Below are 25,115 nucleotides of genomic sequence, written 5' to 3' on the forward strand. Positions count from 1 at the left end.
TGACAGCAGACTTGAAGAGCTTAGGGCCTTCACTTCGGGCTTCAACTGCAGCAAGCTTGCCATCCAAACAAAAAACAAAATCCTACCTATTTACACTAATCAGCCTTCCACTTGCTGGTTAGGTAAAATGAAACAACCAGTGCAACCACTTAAGCACTTGTAGAAAGAAACAAACTGTTTGACTGACAGTTGGTGAAATCAAAAACATTGTTTGGTCATGTGCCCCCATAATCAAAATTGTGACATATAAAGGCCACTGCTGAACTACTTGGTCCTCATAGAGAAGATATGTTAGAGATTTTGAGTTGAGAAGTTCATCCATGTAATCTGCTACAGGATCAACAAAAGCATCATGTGGGATAGTTTCTTCTGGACCTTCTTGGTCTAATGCAATAGCTGCATCCTCGGTGACAAACTCTACAGCCAATACATCAGTTTTTCTCTTGAAAGCTCGTTTATCCTCAATCTGTAAGTCAGAAGGTAGTACAATTTCCTCATGACTCGAAGAAGGAATATTTTGGAAAAATTCTTTAGGATCTCTAAAGTCATATGACTGAATTTGAGAATTCACAAGTTCAATTTCATTTTCATGTTCTTCCACAATTAAATCAAGAAGACACATTTTGATTTGAGGCTGTTGTATTGATTTGACCTTTAACAACACCGATTTGAGAAAATTTTCATCAAGCTCGTATTCTGATAACAACTTCCTGAATTCATCTAAGGCTAGATCTATTGCAAGATCTTCCACACACCTGGTCATCCTGTCTTGACTATTAATTCTTTGGCATATGAACTGTTTAGTTGCAGGCTTGATTAAAGAACTTGAAACTCTGGATCATATCTCTCTTTCAGGTTCGATCCTCCAGTGGAGTCCTGATTGAAATGAAGTGGAGTCGCCAGGTGGATGATCAACTTTGGAGTGCCTGATCTCTGTCCACCATCACAGATCAGAACTGAACTTGTAAATATGGTTCTGAAGGAAACAGATGACCTTCTCCAGAAAACGAGAAAGAAACTTTTGAAGGTCTGGTTCTTTCCCAGTGGAGCTTTCCAACTTGATTTGTGAAATTATCTGAGGATGGTCCCCAGTGGAGTCGCCATTATGTTATCACTCAGGTTGTCCTTAAGCTCTTGAAAGGATACGACCGAGGTAACCACAAACCAATCTTTGGACTGCAGGTTCTAGCCCACCTGCAATCAGAGAGGGCTCTCTCTTTCTGATTTAGCTTTGTTGATAAGTTTTTTAGGCTAGTTATTAAGTTCAAGGGGTTTTGTTTGTGTTTTGGTGGGAAGGATGATGCTTTCAAGTAAAGAGGCAAAACATAGTGTGATAAGTTTCAAACCATTGGGCATGGAGTCATGGAGTAAGACTGCTGGTGAGTTTCCTTGGTCACAAGGGAGGAAAATGGAGCAAGACAGGTGCATATGAAACAATTATTCAAGGTAAAGAGACGGACCGAAAGGCTAAGGAATGAGAGGCAATTAAGAATCTCTCATTCAGGTTAGCAGGGGGAAGATAAATGAGCTCTATCTAGGAGCAGCTAAGAATTCCTAGATAACAGTCATTCATATGTGAAATAGATCAAACATGAGCCATAAAGGAATTCATATTTATGCCTAAATCAAGAGGAAAACATTAAGAAGCCACAGAAAATGAGCATAGAGTGCAGCTAAGTAAATTCTAAACCAATCCTTCGTTCTACAAGTTGAGCATATATGAAATTGAAATAATAGAGGTGAGGAAAACTTATTGACTCATATTGCAGCACAAGAATTCCAAATTCATCCTTGTGAACCCATTAACAACACATCAAACAGTCCATTCTCCAAGCTTTCAGCAATCTGTGATTATAGAAAATATCAAATATACAGTGCGAGTCTCTCTTGGAGTACATTAGCCGACCAACCCTTTTTACAATGCAGAGGGTGGTATATATACAAAAACTAGATACAAAAATATCTAGATGATGAGTTAATAGCTCATAACTTCTTTACCAACTCTTAGGAGCGGTTGATGAGAAAGTAAATGTTGAAATAAAGACAAATGTAACAGCTATTCTTTTCTGTCAGCGAATGTTGACCTTTGAGTTCATTCGAGTCGGTTGGACTGTGCTTTCAAAAATCCGCGCTCTTAGGCTTGTCGTCCCAGCTCTTTGCTTCGTGACTGCTCCAACCTGCTCTGCGCGTTCCTTAACCGCTCTGTCCGGTGCTTTCGTGCCTCCATTCGCTGACTCACAGTTTGACCGAGACTTAAAATAAACAAAAAGGGGCAGCAACTGAAATTACCTGGGAAAAATGGCCAGCATTGCCTGCCACCAATCATCGGGAGGTAACTGATGCTGTTGTATCTTGACGAGTGTCTCATCAGCTTCTGTGTACTTGTAATAGTTAGGTGGCATCTCAAACAGATGGCTGACTTCATGCTCTATGTAAAATAAGTGTTCCAGCTTGTCATAGAGAGTCTGTCCTGAAGGAGGTCCTGCTTGTGCTGTAGAACTTGATGAAGTAGTAAGCTGATTTGTGACATAATTATTGATCCTGGTTGCATATTGGTCACGTGTCAATAACCTTCCAGCGCTGGTCAGTAGGCTGGGCAATCCTTTAGTCTGTAGTGCTGCAAGCTTTACTTCAAAATTGTCTACATCCCTTTGTATTTCCTGACATCTTGCTTCTAAAGTTTGCACAAAGCTTCTTAATGTGAGCACCCTCTTTGCTGTCAATATGGCATCTGTTCTATTCATGATGTGCAGTGCTGCCAGCTCTTCCTTAGTCTGATGATTTAAAAAGTTGATCATTTTGTTGGCCTGCTCAGGCATGTTTCCCAATGTTGCTTTGGCTCTCTGAGTTTCAGACCGAGCAAGGCCAATTAGTTCTACCTGTTCATACATTGCCTGAACTGACCTCCATTGACTCGTGATTGACTGACTAATCTTGGCCCACAGAATTTTCTTTATTTCAGCCAGGGCTTTGTCCAAAGACAGCTCCTTCTCCAAGGCCTTTATTTTGTCCTTCAGGGCCTTAATTTCCCTTGTCTGCTCAGCCACTGTCATTTTGGACTTATCATATTTTCCTTCTAGATTGGCCAACTTTTCTTTGGCCTCTTTTATTTCTGTTGCTTGAAGTTCAAGCTTATTGACAGCTTTTGTCAAATCATCCACGCTCATGCTTGATTCAGGCGCTGTTGTTTTTGTTGCTGTAGTTGCTGAAATAACCGGAGGGGTTGCTGTTGCTTGCATAGGAGGAATAGTAACCACAGTTGGAACTGTTTGAGGTGGCTGGGAGGCCGACTCTCCCTGCTTTCCTTGTAGTGCCCTCTCCAACTCTCCTTCCATCTCAATTACTCTCTGGTTCAATTGCATCAGCAAATCCAATGTATCCTCAGATTCTTTCTCTTTGACCAGTTCTCCTGTTTGAGGGTGCTCAGTAGGAAGCAACCTCAATCTCTTCTTCAATGCAGCAATATCATCATCTTTCTTTTTTATAAGTGCTTTCACACCTTTAGGATCCTTAGGATCATGCCCTAAGTCCACAATAATGTCTTCCAACGTTTTGATTATGTTGTCTTTAGTTGTAGAGGACATTCTTTCCACATCAAGCTGAGTATTGGTATTCTTTAAAGATTCTTTCAATTCATGAGCTAGTGTGGCCTTCTCCACCAAGGTAGCATAAACCATCTCCCCTGTTTGCTTATGTAACTCTATTTGATCCATGGGGTGAATGTCCTTGGTTAGAACCTCTAATCTTGTCCTGACATAGTCTGCCACTGACTGTGGCTGCTGAACCTTGGGCTTGAAGTGGGTGAGAATCATCCTCTCTTCTTTAATGTCATACGCTGCCATTAATCTTTCCTGTTTGGCAGGTGTTGCCTTAAGAAATTGGTCATACAATTGCCTTCTTAACTGCTCATTTTGAGCCTTAATTTCTTTAAAGGTGGCCTTAATGCCAACTGACTTCTTTCTTTGCTGTGTAGAGGAAGATACCTCCATGCCATGTTGTCTGTCTTGCTCTTGTTGGAAAGAGCTTGTAGCTGTATGTTGACTTCCTTCTCTGCCTCTCCCTGGACTTCCAAGGATTTCCTCACTGACTTCTTCTTCAATCGGGGAGTCAACCCTTTGCCTCTTGGCCTCGAGCTACTGTGTAGACTGGCTAGCAGGTGTGGAGTCTTCTCGGTCTCGTTTTCTGCCTCTTTCCTCATGGGTAGGAGTCTGTAAAATTGGCATTTGGGGTGCCTCTGTTTGCTGTGGAGGAGTCTGTTCTTGGGAGTGTTCCATTAAAATAGCAGGCTGCTCTGTGACCACTCCTTGTTCTGTCTCCATTGGCTCTTTTCCTTTGACTGCACCTGTTGCTGATGTGGATGCCCCTTGGGCAGCTTGTGAAGCTGCAGCTGTAGATGTGCCTTCTTCAATTTGATATGGCAGCTTGAAAGTTACCTGGTCAGCAGAATCCAAGTCAAGAGTTTTTTCAAGATCTTTAGTAGTTTGCTCCAAAATTTCCTCCTGAGTGAATTCTTCAGCTAAAGTGCCTTGTGCCCACGCATCTCGATTAGCATATTTTTCAATGTGTGGGATTTTGCAATGTTTATAGGGTGTCAATCTATATTTGACTCTTCTGGTATTAATAAAGCCAAGCGGGTCATAAGGGACCCACCAGAAACTTCTTTTCAACTTAAGTTGATCCTTGAGTATCAGGTCAGCATCTTGCCAACCTTCCTTCTTGTTCATGACGAAGGGGCCTAGGTGGTCTTTAAATTTTAGTTGAGCCTCCTTCTTGGTGCTGTGAAAATGGGTCAAATCTGAATTAATAAGATGTCTGTAGTTTTCCAAGGCAAACAACCTCATTGGTACATATCTTGGGAGCCTGTAAGGATAAAGCTCGTTGCCATAGATTCTGATGACAGTTGGATCCTGGTATAGGTACCAATCACCTAATTTGTAGTTCTTAGATAGCTGCAATGTCTTCTGTATATCATAAGTTATTCTGGGAGGGGGAGCTTTCATTAAGAGGCAGGAGACTGGATAAGCAAACTGGTCAATGAACTCACAGTATGAGTAAGGAGAATGCTGGACTTGATGGAATTCTGATGACCAGAAGACAACAGATCTTCTTTCTCCCTTTGAATCCAATTTCTTGATGGGACATTGGAAGCTTTTAGACTGATAATACATGAACAAATGATAGATGTATGAGGAATATTTGAAAACTCCCTGCCTATCTAGTTTAATGAGCTGGTCATGGATTTTATTTGCTATGAACTTGGCATAATTATACTTGACAGTAGGAGGTTGTCCTTGGCTGAATGAAGACAACAGAACCAGCACTGTCTCATCTACATGTTCACTTATTGTGAAGCCTAACACATAGGATATCATGTCAACAAGTAGCTTGCCCACCTCATTGAAATGGTCATAAAGGAATGGGGGTGGTTCCTTAGGTTGGCAATCTGCCCTCATAAATGTCTTAGCAATTTTTTCAATCTTGGGGCCAGGGAGCTAGGAGGCTTCTTCTAGCAAGTTATTCATGGAGAAGGGCAATAGTATCTGAGTCTTCTTGAAGTTCAACATCTGGTTGATGGTGTCCGGAGTGATGTAAAAAAGTATGCTCCCAGATGGAGACTTAACAGCCCTCTGAGTTGGCTCATAGCTTGCAGCACATAGGTGAATAATCTCAGGAAAAATATTGACAGAGGGGAGGAAATAATGTGGCAAGTTGGACTCCCATATGCCATACATGTCAGAGTTGTTTAAAAAATTGTTTCTCAACTGGCAGTAGGTATGCAGATGATTCTTGTTCCCAACTAGGCCTTGAATGAGATAATCTCTGTCAGCCAAGGCCATTGACTCGAGCTCTTTGCTTGGTGGATTCACGAGAGTGATGTTCAGAGCATATGGAGTGGCCATTACGCAACTTTTGAATGCTTGAGCTGAAAGGAGGACTAATGTAACAACTGGCTAACAAACTTGCTTGCAATAACTAGCAGAAGTAGGTGGAACTGAACTCAATGCAACAGTAGCTTGACTTCTTGGGGGCTTATGTTGTGAGAGACCAACTTTGTGGAATTTTGGGTCAACTTCCCTTCTCTTAGTGAATTCTCTGGAGCTAGAGACTGTGAGGAGCAATGCAAAGGGGCTGAGGAGAATTATGGTTTCAGTGGACTGACTTAAACCATGGAATAAGGTAAAATAGGGCAATGTTGAGCTGCTGCAAGATTTTTCCTGGAGGCCGAGCTCTAAACGGAACTCGCCAGTGAAATTGTAAATGGGCACAAGGTTTACGAGGCTTTTTCTGAAGTGAAGGGTTTCCAGTGGTTTTGAATGAAGATTTAAGCGCGGCAGAGCTGCCAATTGGGGAAATCTGCAGGCTTACAGTATGTGCAGTGGATAAAATGAAAGAACAGGAGCGAAAAGGGGAAGATATGACAAATACCTGGTTCAAACAGTGCCGAGAGTGGACGAGCTGGAGCGAAGGTAGGCTATGAAGCCAAAATTGCAGGCCGCGGCAGCTCAGCTGGACGTTTTTAGCTTTGGGAATGCAGGGAGTAACAAGGGAGAACCAGCACTTAACCAACGGAACAATAGAAATGAAAAAACAACGGTCATTCGCGCGCTTTTATGCAAAAAATAGTTATTTGGTGCTTTTTGGCGTTTTTCCCGAATGACGTCAGCATGATGGCCTTGGCGGGTCCCGGGTACGGACGGGTGATGTGGCAGCTGACAGGGCGGGGACGTGGAAATGACAGGGTGGCAGGGCGCGGGCAGGTGAGGGATGAGGTGGCGGGAAACATGGTACAGCAGCGGGGCGCAGGGAGGTGACGCGTGGTGAAACGTGGCGCTGATGTCATGCAGGCGAGGGCGGTATCCGGGTTTTGTCGCACCGCTTTAGTGCCTGGGTGGTTTGGGAGGAGGGGGCTCTGCCACAGCCGAGGAGGTGACGCGTGGCGGGAGTACGACGGGAAAACTGCCGATCTCCCGGACGCTAACCTTCGGCATGTGGGCGTGTGAAAACACCCGCCAACCGTAGATCTCGGGCGCGCCAGATCTGACGGCCGACGAGACAAGTAGGGTGATGGAGGGTTAGGGACGGGACCCGCCCGTTTTATGAAATAATAATATGCCGCAGGGGGGGGTCAAAAACTTTGGAAAATGCGGGTTTATGGGTTAAGCGCACCGGCAGCGTTTAAAATAAACGTTTAAACGCCAAACTTTAATAATGAGCGCTTACAAGGGTTAGGTGTATATAAAAGAGGGGAAGACCATGGTTATTGTTTTAACCAGAGGTTAAAACAACCCCGGGTTTAGAACGCAGAAGGGTTAATAGTGGCCCCAGATAGACTACTATTTCCCGAACTAAAAACATATGGCTATAATGCCAAAAGGGGGGGTTTATTTAATATTTTTGGGGATTTCATATAATTTTAGTAGTAAATGGGGATGGGGAAATAATTAGGGAGCTATATAGTAGAATTAGGAGTTAATGTGAGTTTGTGAGGTGAAAGTAGAACAGAAGGCTAAGTTTCAAAAGTAAAACTTAGACATAGGGGTACATGAGAGTGAGAAGTGATTTTACACAAGAAATGTGGCTTCTTTTCATTTAAGAAAGCCAAGATTTACCTTAATGTTTCACAGAAATGAAGTAAGACTAGGACTTGTTGGGCAGATCCCAAGGTCCTTTAGGGGGATGTTAGTAAGAGACTTTTTAGGGGGAGTGAAGGGAAATTAGACATGATACCAGAATTCTGCCATTAAAAACATTGCTTTGGTACCTCTGCCACTGATGGGATGAGTCTTCTTTGTCAAGGCCAAAACTGAAGATAATCTTGCTTCTGCAACCCCAGGCTACCTACCCAGCCTAATACACCTAGCATTTTTTGTTACTTCAGGAAGGGTGCACTTAGACTTGCAAACCCTGATTGCTTTTTTTTTCTTTTTAACTGCCCTCCTATCTAAAAACTACCCTTATTGCTTCCAAGGGCCCAGATTAGACAGTTGGGCTCCTTTATTCTCTACCTAGCTATTAATCTGCCAAGCTTAAACTGTTTGGACAAATTTTCTTTCTCTATTCTAAAACAAGCAATTTAAACCTAAGGAAGCCAAGATTAAGCTGTTTGGCATTCCCTTAATTGAGAAATCTTTCAAAAATGGAACTTTTGCAGTATGGAAAAGATGAACATTTTTGGCACTTCCACTGTCAATCATGAAATATGAAACCTATTGCAACAAGAGGCTAACAGGAGTGATAGGATGAAAGAGATATTTGGTTCATCCCAATCTATGGTCAGGTGGTACGTGGAAGTCCCTAACTTGGTTGGTATTTTCATATACTAACAAGAGCTATTTTTCTACTGTGATTCATGTATACTTGTAGTGATTGTGTTGGTGATATTATGGTTGAGTTGCATGGTTTCTATGTTGGTTAGTTGTTGGTTATATACTGAATATTTTCTATGGCTCTTGACATGATTGATGAATATGTGAATGGTTGATGAATGAATGGAATACCAAGTGTTATTGTAACTAGATAAAGATGGATTAGAGCCTTCTTGGTGATTCTCAGATGAAGGCTATCAGTTTATGATCATATATGCATTCATGACCTATAGTTTACATGTTTTCCATATGTTTGATGAAATTTATTTTATGGATTAGGCATCCTTGGGTCAAGTTCTAGCCTCAAGTTTGAATGATTAGCATTGGTGTTATGAGAAATATGACTCTGGAGAGTTATAGGATGTTTTGGGCAGTAGTCTAGAGGCTAGCATAGAAAAGTGACTTATATCCTAGGACACAAGCGCAAAAATGGAGATCTGGGGTCATAACTGCATGGAGCAAGGCTTGTGTTTGTGGTTGGAGGCTCACAACTACGTGCTAGCAGTGTCAAGGGTGAAATTATAGGTCTAGGTCAGTGAAACAAGGTTCCAACTCAGGGATTGACCACTTTGGGTGTTTCTTCATCTCCTGGGTGATCTGTAGTCCTTGTAGGATGTTAGTTTGTAGGCCCCACTTCCTTAATTAGAACTAGGAGGTCGGATCAAGTTATAGTGACACTTGTCTCATGTTTACCCTGACGATCTTGTGAATTTGGGTAAATGTGGGAAGGGGGAGTCACAGGGTGGTATCAGAGAAGGTTCCATTCTCTTTAGGTGATATCAGAGAAGGTTCCATTCTCTTTGGGTGATATCTGATACCATAGGGTAGTATCAAAGCTTCTAGGTTCAAACACTAGGAATAGATGGGATAAATGCATATGGTTATGCATGCATGGTAGGTCATACATGCATCATGGTGGTCATTATGAAATTTTTGTCATCATGATGTTGTTGGTATGTTATGATGATGATATGTTGGTTAAGATGGAGCAGGAGATGTTGATTATTAGAGCAAGGTTGCATCATTGGACCTTGGGGTAAGAGCATATTTTCATACATGTTTGTATGTTGGCATGCAGGTACAATGGTTAATGGTTTTTATATTCATTATGGTTATATACATGTTTGTCATTCTATTTTTGTCGTGGTTACATGCATGATAGATGCTAGTTGATTAATGTGGTCTTATGCACATGCATAAGATAGTCATGCATGGTAGTTAACTTGTTGTTATATGCATTGCAGTCGTACACATGATGATTATGTTCATTGAATTTAAGATCTTGATGTTATGTGTATCGTGCTAATCTAGATTGGCCTTTGCAGATGGTTATGGTTATGATATTCATGTATGAGTCGATATAATTGTGATATTGTGTCATACTAATATGGATTGATTTGTGCAAATGTGATAGCCTCCCCTGAGATATAATGAGGTATGGTTTTGATTATGTTTTCTATTTGGTTTATCTAACATGGTATGTTTGCAGGAAATAGAAGATTAGGGATGAAGAGAAGAGTAGTGGACTACGGTTCACATGAATCCCCTTATAGGCCTAGTGTGAAATCTACGGAATGGAAAAATGACATGATTATATGGCATTTTTTCAGGTACAAAATGTATGAGAAATGAAAATCAAGTTTAAACAAGTGTGGTTAAACTTAGTAAAGATTTGGATATCCCATTTCCATAATTGGACATTGGAGATCGATCCATTATAGTAGTTACCTCCTTCTACCTTAGTGTGGATCATGGATAGTAAGAGGGTTATTTTTGTAGGTTATTTGAATGTTTGATCAATCAAATTATATGAGTATGTGTTTATAAGATTCATGAATGAATGATGTTGTTTTAAGATGGTTGTACTAACATAATATGTGCTGAGACAACTGATATGCACATGAGTGCAAGTGGGTGCTAGTTGTAGTATTATGGCTTATGACTGTGAGTTGAATGCAGATTATGACATGGATATTAGTCTTGGTAAAGTCCAATTTCAAATTAATAGACATGATGTATTGATCTCTGGAACATGTGACTGACATGTGTGAACAATTACAGGGAAACATACTTGGTATTAGCATGACAAGGTATCGATTGATTTGTTTATATAACTAATGGCTGGGTGATGTGATGAAGCATAATAAGACTCAATTGTAGTAAAGAAAAAGGTAAGGAAAGGAATTGGGTGAGAATTCCTTTGGCTATGTCTGGAAACCACAATTCCAAACGAATTAGTGCTTTGCATGAATACAAGAAGTCTCCTTAACATTGATTTTGTCTGACATTATGTGGATACATGATATATTCATGAACATGTATTTGACATGTATAAAAACTGGTTTCCAATTATGGTTGGATTCATCAAGGAGTTGGAGTCCCTTGAGAGATGATATATGTACATGTTCAGTTATAGGTTAGCGTGTTGAGTACATCAAGGTAAGGTAATCAATATATTGTTAAGTTTATTTATGCATTAACAATTGTGTGTTTATGGCTGTATGATGTAGGGGATTACATGACAAAAGAGTTTGCCATGAAATATTGAAGAAGGCTCAGGTTGATCTTTCCCTTGGAAGCATTGGGAACCATGGGGTTGAGTCATGGTGACTATTGATATTTTTGCACTTTCAATATTTTGTGATTTGTTTGTGCTTAATTTGTGATTTTTTACTTTTTTTGTGTGTCTGGTGCATGGCCATGCCACATCATTTGTGGTGTCGTATTGTTATTAGTTTTCATGGTTTTCTTTTGTTTTCTTATTTTTCTTTCCTTTTATGTTTTGTGGGTGTTAGGAATTTTTTGGGGAAAGAGGAAAGTTAATGGAGCTCGGGGGAGCTGAATGAAACCCAACAAGTAATGTAAGACCTAGATGAAGCCTGATGCATGTATAAGGGCAGATGAAGGCAAGAATATGACAACCAATTGGATTGGTTGGGTCCATTGGGGTAAATGGATGGGGACATGGCAGTCATGAGAAAGGTAACAAGAAAGGTAAAGTGAATGGATTTGAGGCGGCATATGCCTTGGCTAAGTTGGGAACTATTGTTCTGAATGTTGTTCATAGATAAAGGGAGTTCTCTTAACCTTGATCTTATGAACATTGGTAATTGTGTTGTGATGATGAATATGCTAATGATTATATATATATATATATATATATATATATGCCATTATATGATAGTCTCACCAAGGATCATGATTGTTTTATGCTACTGTTTATATGTATATATGTCGTTGTTCGACAAGGTCATCATGGATCATTCTTGAGAAGGAATGATTTCTTGTGTAGGTGAATGACATGCAGAGGTTCTTGGTTTTATGAGGAATCAAGTGGGTAGCATAACCCTAATAGATATATGAGGTTAGTATCATGTGGATATGAATTTATATTATGTGCTTATACGATGCCTATGTTTATACTATGGCAGACAACGTTGAAGGATACCTCAGAGGAATGAAAGCAGTGCAATCTGCGACATGCTTGGACAAGCATGGATAGTGGAAAGAACCACAGTCATGGAATTTGGATTATGGATACATGCATTAAGGCATGGGAAAGACACTAGAAGAAAGGTTTCTTGGAAAATATGGTGTGGTCTCCAGATGTGCAGTACTGCTACAATGTATATATTATACATTTGGTGCTATGTACATGTTGTGCAGGTGGTGCTGTGTACATGTGGTGTTATGTACATGTTGTACATGTGGTGTTGTGTACATGTTAGCAAGTGGTGTTGTGTATATGTGGTGCTTTGTACATGTTGTACATGTGGTCTTGTGTACATGTGGTGTTGTGTACATGTTGTGCAAGTGGTGCTTTGTACATGTGGTGTTGTGTACATGTTGTACATGCGGTGCTATGTACATCTTGTGTAGGTAGTGCTGTGTACATGTGGTTTTGTCTACATGTTGTGCCGATGGTGATATTTACATGTTGTGCAGTTGGTGTTGTGTACACATGGTGATGTGTACATGTTGTACATGTGGTGTTGTGTACATGTTGTACATGTCATATTGTGTACATGTCATACATGTTGTGTTGTGTACATGTGGTACTATGTTACGTGTATTGTGTAGTCATTGTATCGTGACATGTGTATTCAATATGTTTTACACTAGGTGTAGGTGTATGTGTTGTGTTGTACACCAGGTGTAGGTGTATGTATTTTATGGTACACCATGTTTGGTCTATGTATTGTGATATACACTATGTGCATATGTACTTGATTAAAGAGAAGGTCAGTGTGTGTATGGAAAGGATAAAGAACAAAGGCAAAAGAAAATCATTATTCGATAGATAAGTATCAATATTTTATTTTAGTTTTTAATCATGCACATGATATATGATTTTGATTTATGATGATTAAGTTTTGATCTAACTAGATGTGATATATTTATACATGATGATTTTATCAAAGAGCTAGTTTGACTTGTTGTGAAAGGAGGTAAAAAGAATTGTAGGTGTACCTTATTGATGGGCCACCACTTAGGTATGATTCGAATTCATTTCAATTTCTTTTGAATATAATGGAAATTATGTGTTTGGTACAGGAAAGCATAGAAAATTCCTAATTTGGGTGGTTGGAACTAGCTACAAGAATGTTAGTAGCAACAATAAAAGGAATTGGAACATGCAACAGTGTGATGGTAAAGCATTCAGGAATAGGGCCATTGTGGGACACTAGCACCTAATAATGTCCATTGATTGCCATGAGCATGCTATGACTAGTATGATCATTTTTAGGCAAGGATATGCCTTGGGTTTTGGACCTTCCAATGTGAGGAAACCTTTCCAAGGGATGGATTTCCTGAGGGACTGTGTAGCAGAGAAGGGGATGCCATCGAAACTTGGAAGGTGTGTGACTAAACGTAAGGGGGTGGCCATATTTCTCGAGGGATTGTGTAGCAGAGAAGGGAAGGCTAGAGAATGAATTTGTTTTGGTCATTAGCATTTCCAGATGGAATCAGAAGCATGTTGCGAGTGTGCCATGGAATAATGAGCTAGTAATTGTTCATTGAGAGAACAAGTATCACAAGGATTGTAGAGCTAGAAATTGTAGGAAAAATTTGATCTTAACAGTGGATTTTGGACATCCTGGGAAGGAGGTGAATCCTAGTACTACCTTTGAGGGTGGAGGTGTGAGCGTCTGGATTCCCTTGTTGTTGATGTGGGCATCATACCCTTTTATTTGTTGGTTAAAGCAAATGTGCATATGAATATGTGTATATTATTGTAAATATTGTAGCGAGCTATGGTTATAAAGCTCCATAGGCAATATGATTATTTGTTGGTTGAAGCAAATGTGCATGTAAATGTGTTTGTTATTGTAAATACCATAATGAGTTGTGTTATAAAGCTCCAATAAATGGCATGGTTTTCAGATTTTCAACAGTGGTCATTATAATACTGCAATGAGTTGGGTTATAATATCCATAGGCAATATGTTTTGTTTTCAGTCGTTTGTTGGTCATATGTGTCATATAATATTGAGGATGGTGTTCACCCAAGGAGGAGGGGTTTTTAACAACCCCTGGTTAATTTTCCATGTAAAAAATATATAAGACCAAGGTCATCAGACACATATTCCAAGCTGAATGGTGGTTAGACATTATAGTGGGGATCACTTTCTATTTATTTATGGCTAAGGAAATTGGCGAAGGAAAAGAGGCATTAATTGGCATTAATTTATGAAAATAGGAAAATAAAGGAAAATAGGAGAAAAGGAAGGCGAAGAGACACATATTTGAATGCAAGGGAAATCAGAGGAAAATGAAGGAAAATGAATAAAATAGAGGCATCAATGAAAGAAGGATTCTAAGGATCAGTTGCTAGCCTTTTGTCAGTTTAACTTTATTATCTCATACTCTTGCACACTTAGAGCATTCTTGGAGCACTCTAGTATTCACATGGATTTGGAGAAAGAAGGTAAAGGAAAGTAGGGAGCACATGCAAACATTTGGATCAACATCTATAACTAGATTGCTTTGTAGGTAATAGGTTGCATGTGTGATTTCCTTGTTGATTTATGGATGCATGGTATATCCATGTGATTCTTTGGTTACGTGTTTTCATTGGCATGGAGATTTTTCTAGATTGACAGTGGTTTTGGCCTTTCCTTACCATTTCCTAGATAACCATGGTGTTGTGGATTTTTCTACTTGTTGTTTTTCTAATCTGTGCTCATGTTCCTTATGGATATGGGTTGGAACAAACACTCTCGAAGCCTTGGAATATATCAAGTTGAGTAACTATTCCTAGAGCCTAGGTTGAGACAAATGATCTGGAGCCCTGGGTGGGTTGAGATACTAGTCCCTGGAGTTGGGTTGGACAAACTTTCTATAGCCTTGAAAGGTTGTGAGTTGAGTTACTAGTTCCTGTAGCCCTGAACAACTTAGGTAGAGACCGATCTGGTTGATGTTAGTGAATTCTAGACAATGGAGGTGGAAACATTGGGGTTTAGGTTTGAGGTGGTTTGACCTCTGGAATCCATGGTTAATTTTGTCTTGGTTTATTCCATGAGATCCCACATTCATGTTTGGAATATGGCATGGGGGTGATTGGATGAAAGAGAGATTTGGTTCAACCCAATCTATAGTCAGGTGGTACATGGAAGTACTTGAATTGGTTGGAACTTTCATATATTAATAAGACCTAATTTTATACTATGGTTCATGTATACTTGTAGTGATTATGTTGGTAATATTATGGCTAAGTTTCCATGGTTTCTATGTTGGTTATATGTTGAATATTGTTTATGGATCTTGATATGTTTGATGAATATATGAAAGGCTAATGAATGCATGGAATAACAAGTGCTATTACTGCTAGCTAAAGAGGTCTTAGAGCCTTCTTTTTTATTATCAAGTGAATACTATTAGTTTATGATCAAATATGCATTCATGACCTGTAGTTTACATGCTTTCCATATGTTTGACGAAATGTCTGTTATGGATTAGGTATCTTTGGGTCAAGTTTTGGCCTCAAGTTTGAATGACTAACATTGTCGTTATGATAAGTATGATTCTGGAAAGTTATAGGAAGTTCTGGGTAGTGGTCTAGATACTAGCCTAGAAAAGTGGCTTTGATCGCAGAACTGTAGGTACAAAACTGGAGATCTGGGGTCATAACTACATGGAGCAAGGCTTGTGAGTGTGGTTGGAGGCTCATAACCACATGCATGAAGTGTCAAGGGTGCGATTATAGGTCTAGGTCAATGAAATAAGGTCCCAACTCAGGGATTGACCACTTGGGGTGTTTCTTTAGCTCTTGGGTGATCCATAGTCCCTATAGGATGTCAGTTTGTGGTCAGTTTGTAGGCCCCACTTCCTTAACTAAAACTAAGAGGCCATGTCAGGTCATATTGACACTCATCTCATGTTTTCCCTATCAAGCTTATGAATTTTGGTAAATGTGGGAAGGGGAGTCACACTCCCCTTCATTATTTATTATTTTATTTATATATTAGTTATTATTCTCATTTTTACTTTTTATTATTGTATTTATTTTGTTGTTGTCGTCGTTGTTGCTATTATTAATTTGATAATATGGAGCATTACCCTCTTCAAGAAACTTTGTCCTAATGTTAATTTTAATCACATAACTTATTTATTTATTTCTTTTCTCCTATCCAACACCCTAAGTTGTAGCTAGTATAAGGGCCACCTAAGTCACCACAACAAGAATTGAAAGTTACATCACAACACTGATGGAAAGCTCAAGTACTCTCAAGATATTGTCTCCTAAATTTTAGAACCAAGGTTAAATTACCATCATTTATACTAGAGCCACAAGGCTCAAACTTCATCTGCCCTAAGGCTCAAACCTCATCTTCCCCAAGGTACACATCTAGTGTGGTACTCACATACCCTAGGCATCTTGAAAGGATATCCAAAACTCCCTCCATAGTGCCTACTAGGTAAAACCCTAGGCATCGAAGTCTCACATACAATTCTATCCTAATTCTAGACTTCAGCATCACAAGTCCAATATCAAGCACTTGACCTTCTTAAGATGGTCCCATATTTCATTGAGAGTATTATACAAGACAAAAGAAACATTGACATAAATATTTGGTTGAGTTTGTACCAAACTCATAAGGTGTTACATATTCTCCCTTGTAGGTACAGACTCCTGGCTCAAGATTATCAAATAAACTGACCCTCTCAGCCCATCAATGGATTCCTTATCATGCACCACCTTACAAAATGCAATCAATGCATTAGTTATAACATTATGATCTCATAGAAAATAATCCACATGGAAACTCTTACACAACATAACTGTTATTACAACATCATGAATAGTAAGGATTGCATACTCATGCATGCCATCATTATACATCTCATCGTTAAAACTGCATGCAATTACCGTGTGCCATAAAATCATGAAATTCCCTGATAATATTATAAAATTAACATATATTTATCAGGATATCACATTAAATGATCAGTATTATAAAAAGAACCACATGTTAATATAATAACATATCTTAACATCATAAATATCATAATCATCTCAACACATATCACATGAAGAGAAACAAAAACACAAGCATTATTTTCATGATTCATCAATAAAATTCATTAACATGAACAAACAATGAATAACATCTAGTTCATTTAATGCAATGATATCATTAGAAAGTGATCCCTTTGATTATTATTACATGAAGTTGCCCTAGGTTTACTTCATTCCATAATTTTGTTACTTAATTTAGCCACCTCGCTTGAGTGTCATGAATCCTTCCTAGGCTAGAACACTGCCTACATGTACTCACGGGTTTACTAACTCTTTAATATAATGTCACCATACTTTCTATTTTTGTCATTATCAAGATCACCTAACTTCATGGGTTGCTTGAAAATATTTCTTCATGATATGAATCCTCCTTATTTAGGTTTGATAGTGATCCTTATCACATTCTGCTATGATTCCACAACCATTTTCCATATCATTATTCATTCTCGAGATACCTCAAGTGTGATAAGTTATTTAATCCTCATTTATCTTAAATCTAAAATCCATCGTATTTTAAGATAGATCACTAATTTTTGTTGATTTATTACACTCGTTTGTGAAGCTTCCACTCATTCACCTTAAGTATATATCTAGTACTCTTTTATGTTTATCTTGTTATTCCAAATTGGTCGTGATTACAGGGATTGGCATTCATCATCATCAATAAGAAATTTGTAAGTTCCTCCTTTGTCATTCCTTCCTAAACGATTTGATCAAACATATGCCACTTAACACCAAGGATCAATATTAGGAACTTTATTTCTTAGGACCTTTGTCTCTTGTTCTTACTTTTTCAAAATACTAGTTGTCAACACTATTATTTCAAGGTTGTACCATTTTCCTTCCCCTCTTCAAGAGTCGACATCCTCAAAGCAAAGTCATAACATATTGACTTCTATTCTATAGGCACTTTAAATATATTTCAAACCAAACTCCAAATTCTTTATGAACTATATATTGTACAAGAATATTTTCCTTGTAAAAGTAAAACATGATAATTGATAAACATTTGTCCACCCATATTCATCCAAATGGAACAAAAGTAAAAATGCTCATCAATATGAGGAAAACATTACCTCCTTTCACTCATATAAACAATAAATTCTCACTTCCAAATTACATTATTCATAGTGGGTTGTCATAGTAATCATCACTCCACAAAACATGCAATCTCATCATAACATAAATGAGCTTGAAAAGTTTGTCATTGCTTTGTTCTTGTAGACTATCATCGTGACTATCTTACCTAGATAAAAAAAGCTTAAAACACTTCAACGTTCCAATAGTTTTGTTAAATTTTCACAATGCATCACTCTAAATGGTGTGTCTCTTAAGAAGTTCAAGCATAAGAGTCTTAGTGTTAATGTGGTTCCTATAGCTACATCCTCTTTAAGATACACATGACTTTTATTATTTCCTAAAACAATTAGCTTGTCATAACACTCCTTAGAAACCAATGTTATAATCGCACTCGATAAAATAGGTATGCAATTTTTTCCGTTTCTTCTATACATTCACCCTATTTTTATTATCAATACATAATCTATTCTAAATTGGACTAAAATTGTGAATGAAATTCTATCATTAACTAAAAACTATTAAATTCATACAATCCAAAAATTAACAAACTCTATATTCATCACCAATTTATTTTTAAATTATATTTATATATAAAATTGAGAATATATATTTCATTTCAGAAGGAATTACTCATTAGACTATATTAAATCTGCTGAGAGAAGGCTAGGTGATTATGTCTTATGTCTTCTGGTGCATATGGAATTACTCACAAGGCTATATCAAATCTGACCTTGGGAGTGGACTTGAAGGCTGGACGTGGGCATGGTTTTTTGGCCTATGAGAAGATGGTATTTAAAGAGAGGAATCAAGAAAGTTGAGGCACTGAAAAATAATATTTACATTAGCCTAGCATTCTATGAAGGGTTGAGGCACCAAAAATTATCATAAACTTTATATCAGCCTAGCATTCTAAGAAGGGTTGGGGCACTTTTTTTTCTTTATTATTATTATTATTTCAAAATATTTACAAAATATTTACAAAGAATACTAATTTGAGATATTCAATATCTTTTGTACGGGGAGGAATTTTGCCTCTGGGTAGATGCTCTCAATTCGACAATGAGAAAACATGCAATTATTTTGAGAAATTACAATGATAAATGATATTTTTTTCCTTAGCGTTATGTAATGTTTGCCTATGCACAGGTGGTGAGAATGTAAAAACCAACTTACCTCTCGCTGCTTTAATGATAAAGGGGTTTCATGGGCCATGTATTTCACATGAGGAATTGGGCCTTTTAATGAGCACAAACAAATTCAGAAAATAAAATTTTCAAAATGTCCTTTTCACTCAATTTATGAGAATATGGGAATATGATATATGCATATGAAGGTCATTTATGAAATGTAATATGCGTATGAAGATATGAAGATTGGGTATCTTATTAGTCTCTGTCTTCGGCAACAGAGCGGCTATAGTAATTGTTTGGTGTTGATCTAGTAGTTATTTATTTTAACTTATCATTGTATTTAATTTTTAACCAATGTTTTAACAAAATAATTTTTAACCAATGTTTTAACAAAAAGATTCTATCGAACAAACTTTATCCAAAGTTATAGTTTTGATCTTTTATTGCGGGAAAGAATGTATGATTTTCATAATTTTTATTAAAACTTTTTTTCAAAGAAAAAATCATAATTTATATTAATGAAAATAAAAATAACATTTTGCATATGAGCAGAGTGGATATGCAATATTGAGCTGTAAAATTTCGATACAAAGTCGATATATAGGACACGTAAGCCCATTGAAAACTCCACAAGAAGCCCAACAATAGGCAACACCTCTCTCCAACCGACGCGAAATAGCTATATAGGACCAGAGAAAAACATGATAGAATATGACACCGGGAAAGACCCCATGTCCAACCGAGAAAAACAACCATGTCGTCGATGAAGACCTGCAAAAAATAGTGATGCCCATCAGAGAAAATGCAGAGAAACTAACTCCCAAATGAAATAGAGAAGCATGGACTAGGGGGCAAAGGCAACTAGGTATCCAACCTCCTCGCCCCCCACTCCATTCAAAAAAACTCCTGTGATGGAGGGAAGAAAACAAAATAGTAGTATGATTACAGAGGAGGAGGAAATCTCAAAGAAAAACCAGAAATGATGGCCCACAAGACTGCAATCTACCACTAGGATTCTAAAAGCTGCTGATTTTTATTAAAACTTAGGATAAAATGTTTTGAATTTCAATTTGATGCTAGTTTAATGCTAGTTTGGACTTTACATTAATTTGAAAACATTTAATGTTCACATAATTTTCATTAAATCATAACCCAAACTTTCCTATCATCTTGTAACCCAAATGGTTTCATATAACTAACTGTTGGCACGTTAGCCATCTATCAGGCTTCCCACAATGACTAAAACAACAAAAAAACAACACAAGCTCCCTCTTGCTTCTTATTGTTTGCAGAATTCTCCTTCCTACTGCTTATTTTTTGCAGACTCCGTACTTGGCTTTGCCTTGTTGAAGCTTGAATCTTAACCCTTTGCCTTTGAAGGCTCGACTCATCTTCTTGAGTGCATTGGAATAGCATAAATAAATGTCTCATAGCCCTTCAACACACCAGAATAGAAGAAACATATGTCTCATAACCCTTCAGTTAGCAGATTGCATATAAGTGTGGAAAAATCCTTCAGCGAAGTCCTTCACATGCTTGAGAAACTCCATGTGACAACCTTGATGATCTTTTCAATTTATTTGTAAATTAAATAAATTAAACATGGGCTGAGTCAAAGGGGAAATTATTCCAGGGTTTCAGAGGATTCTTGCTTGGGACATTCTTTGGTTTTCTCATTACAACCATGGAGGCCGACTTATTTCAGCAAGGGGCAGGTGGAACTATAATGATTGGCCTACAAGACTTAGTAGTCAGACACCAAAAATAACTACTGATGAAATGGTCCATCATCACCAAAAAAATTTAGAGATAGAGGAAAGAAGGGACACTTTTGATTGGTCCAAGGAATCTGGGCCACACTAGACACTAACCACCAACATGGAGAACTCAAACATGAGAAAAAAAAATACACAGAGGCAGGAAGGGAGTTTCGAAGGAAGACTGGCAGAGGGTTGAAGGCTGAACATGCCAATCAAATGGCTCAACGCCCTCCTCTACATATTCTTCAGGCACAAATTCACTCACGGGGGCAGTATTTCTTTGGAAATTGTGGCAGCTTTGGCAGATGACTCTTTTAACTTCCAACCTACTATACCTTTTTACTTCTTTTACAGTAACCTCAGGAACCAGAGTGTCTTATATAGAAGTGATCTCTTATATTTTCTTAGTATTGGCCTCTTTTGAATGTGACCTTCTAGGTCCCTCGCTCAACCTACACTAATCTCATTTTGAAAGGCCTCAAAATATCTTTCTGTCCATTGCACTCATATCCTAGATGCTTGTCACTTCAACTTTCAACACTATTTATATAAACTATTCACATTGCAGTGACCAGCCAATCATATACCTCCTTTTCTAGGTAGCTTTATCTCACCCTTACTATAGGAACCTTCTCTGTGATTGGGTTCCTCTCCATAGGATTTTCTTTTGTAACCCCAAGAACTTGTGCCTGAAATTCATGGTCGCTAATGTAGCTTTCTTGGAGAGTAGGTGTTAGTAAATTTTATATGTCATGCAAAAAACTACAAAGATCTATGTTAGAGGCAACTAAATTCATCACAGTCCAATATATTTACAACCCTAAGGAAAAGGAAATATATCTCTATTGAGCAAGGGGAGAACCAGTAGGAATTTCTTTCATATTGGTTTTTTCATTTGAGCAACCTTCTCAAGACCTGGAATCTAGCTCGAGGGTGACAACTGCATAAGAGGTCTAATTGCAACTTGTCTATGGTTGGGAGGTGAGTCGTATTCCAACTTAGTTTCCCAGTTACACTGTAAGATAAGTATTTACCCTTTTATACCATATGCCATGAATTATTGGTTGTGTTTAAGAGTCTAAGGTATTGCTCCATGAGTGTTTTAGCATGTTTCTCGTGTGGATGTTTGAATGAAACTTAAAAAATCTCATAATGCAGACCAACTCTTGTTTACCAACCTTATATGTTTTGGTCTTGGTCTGACCCATAGTGAGTTTCACTTCCAATCCAAATAACTTTGATCCAAGCTACGTCTTTAATTAATATATATGTGTATGCAGACCCTTGGACTAATCTAGGGTACTTGTTCTCTCAAATCCATTAAAATTATTATGTGCAAACTGTAGGAATCATATTGAACGCATTTATTTCCAAATATGGACTTTGATGGAACTCCAATCTCTAGAATAACACCAGAGCAACCATGGGCTCGAATCTATTATCTCCTTTAAATAAATGATCTTTAATTTATTGTTGTGATAGATTTCTCCTCCAATGCTTGTATGACCCTATGAGCTTGTACCTATATGATCCTTTGTTGATAATGGTAATGAAGAACTCAAAGGAACTTGTGTTATTATATGACCTTATGTTCATAGTCTAACTTTGTCTCCTTGAGATGAAGCATTCATGCATTTATATTGAATGTTCCATTGTTATTATTGAGAAATGTCTTGGTTTATTTGATTGTCTGCTTAATTGATGATAATGAATGTATTCCTTCCAGTTCCAACATACTATTTGTTATTTTTTGGCAGCAACAAACATGTGTTCTAGTCTCTATGGTGTCTAGGAGGCTAAGGAACATGAGATCTCCAAAACCTAGAAAAGGTTTCATGAGAAAAGCCATAGAAACACCTATTGTCGCTATGACAAACACCCTCCAAAATTATGCGTACACTCAAATTTTTGAGCCTATTGTGGATCTTGCGATGAGTTGTTCCGTAGTTACTTCTTGGTTAGTTGATGCTTTTGAGATCCCTTCTTGGATTGGAAATGTTGAAGTCACTTTCTCACACATGCTCAATCTATAACAAGTACGTGAGTGCATTATTTTATGAAAGCTTGGACAAGAAAAACACGTTATATCAAGACTATGCCTGTGTGATTTCTAATCCATTTCGATAATCAATGAACACTAACAATGACAATTTTCCATATTCTAGCTGCGATTGTACTTCCATTTCGGTGATTTTTTCAAACTGTCGCTCCCACACACATTTGTTTTCATGAGTGTCATTTTCATGTTATCTTTTCTATGGCATGTGTTACTTTCACTATCATTCACATATCGCAAGAGTCATTCACACTTTAGCAATTGTCATCTTTTCGCATGTTAGTTGTCGCACAATGTATGTGTGCTTGATCTGGTTCTTTTAAGGAGTTATCTCATGTGAATGAATTTTTCTAACCATGTAAACATCAAGCACACTCATTCCAAAAGTTTTAAAAAAATGTCACACAAGTGTCGTCACGTCGTTGCAAAGTGTACCTTTAGTGTCTCATTTGTCGTAAAGTCATCACAAAGTTGTCACATTGAGGGAAATATGTTGTTAACTTGTTCCAGATGATCTATGTCATTGTGTTGTCAAAGTGTGTCAAGTGCGTGATCACAATCAAGTCATATCATTGTTCACAATAGTCTCTTTGGTCCCACACTTAGCCAAATTTCGAAAAATTCCCAACAACCTAGCCTCATCCAACCCTCATGAATTGCACATTTCACAGTCTTAGCCCTCAAGCAACGACCTTATATCTTGTCATTTCACAATGCACAGCCTTTACCTCCCAGAACTATGCATTTCACAGCCTCAGAGCTCAATGACAACCCTTGAGTCCAAGAATTACACAAGCTTTCTCTCCAACACTACACATTGCACAATATTAGTCCTCAAGCCTCAGTCTTGAGCTCCTGAACTACACAATTGATCAATCATCTGGCCTCCTATCCTTCCAGTAATGCGCATTTCACAATTTCAACGCTTAATCCCAGGGGTTGGCCTCAAAAAATGCATAATCATGCCCTCCATCCAGGCCTAAACTTCATATTGTGCAGTTTCAGACCTCAAGCCCAACCCCCAATCTCATGAGTTGCACAATCACCATATCTGATTTGCCTCCCAAAGCTGTGCAGTTGACTGAAACAATGCCCAAATCCTCAGCCTGACTCATTGATCTTCCAAACTATGAAATATTCTTCCTCAGTCCAGCCTGAACTTCGCATTGCGTAATCTCAAGGCTTAAGATTCACCCCTGATTGCCTAAGCTGCACTATTGCATAGTTATTGAACCTCTTTCCTAGCCTGTCACTTGGTTTTGGCTCAATCAGTGGATCAATATGCACCACCTTAAAATAGGGGTTTATCAGACTGATGTCATCTTTTCATGAGCATATTACAGATGCAGGTACTCTATCATGCTACGGAAAGATGATGAAGAAGGAGATGGATAAGGAGGACATGCTAGAAGACACATATGGAGTTGAAGATAAAATATTATCATTAGGTGAGAAGACGAAGGAACACCAAACTATAACAAAAGATGAAGATCAATATCACATGGAAAACTCCTCATCTTCAAGTCATAAGGAGAAGGAAGAAGAAGAACATGTACCATCTTTTCAAGAAGATACAAAGAAAGAAGCAACAAGAAGGACAACTTGGCACTATCTGTTATGAAACCAGCTCAAGAAAAGATAGAAAAGATAGATCAACGCCTTAGAATTCAGCCTCTTCGAGGGGGAAACCTCCTTTACATTACATAAATGAACAATTCTTGGATGATACAAATGACAAAACCTCCTTTCTATATATAGGAGTCTAAGGAGTCACAATATAATCCAGCCGACCTAACAATAATAATATAAAGCCACAAAAATAACAATAGAGGGATTCTATGGGGCACAGAAATAACAATATGGGGGTAATAGGGGCACAACAATATAAATAAGGGGTATAACTACAATAGTAATGGGGTAATCACTAGTATTATAGGGACCCAACATGCCCCTCTCCTTCAAAAAGTGTTGTCCTCAACGCTTGAGTAGTTCTGGATACTTCTGCATAAAATTCTCATCCTCCCATGTGGAATCTTCAGCGGATAAGTTCTTCCACTTGATAAGATACTCTGAAATTGATCGATTTCGTAGCTGTCGAGTTCTTGTTTCTGTGACTGCTTCCGGTTCCAATATAATTTTTCCTTCCTCGTCAAGTTCTGGCAATATTGTTTGAATTGGGAGCTTGTCACCTATAACCTTCTT

Source organism: Pinus tabuliformis, chromosome 4_2 (genome assembly GCF_031772625.1).
Source record: "Pinus tabuliformis cultivar Carrire ecotype Pingquan chromosome 4_2, CPIR1, whole genome shotgun sequence".
Classification (NCBI taxonomy): Eukaryota; Viridiplantae; Streptophyta; class Pinopsida; order Pinales; family Pinaceae; genus Pinus; species Pinus tabuliformis.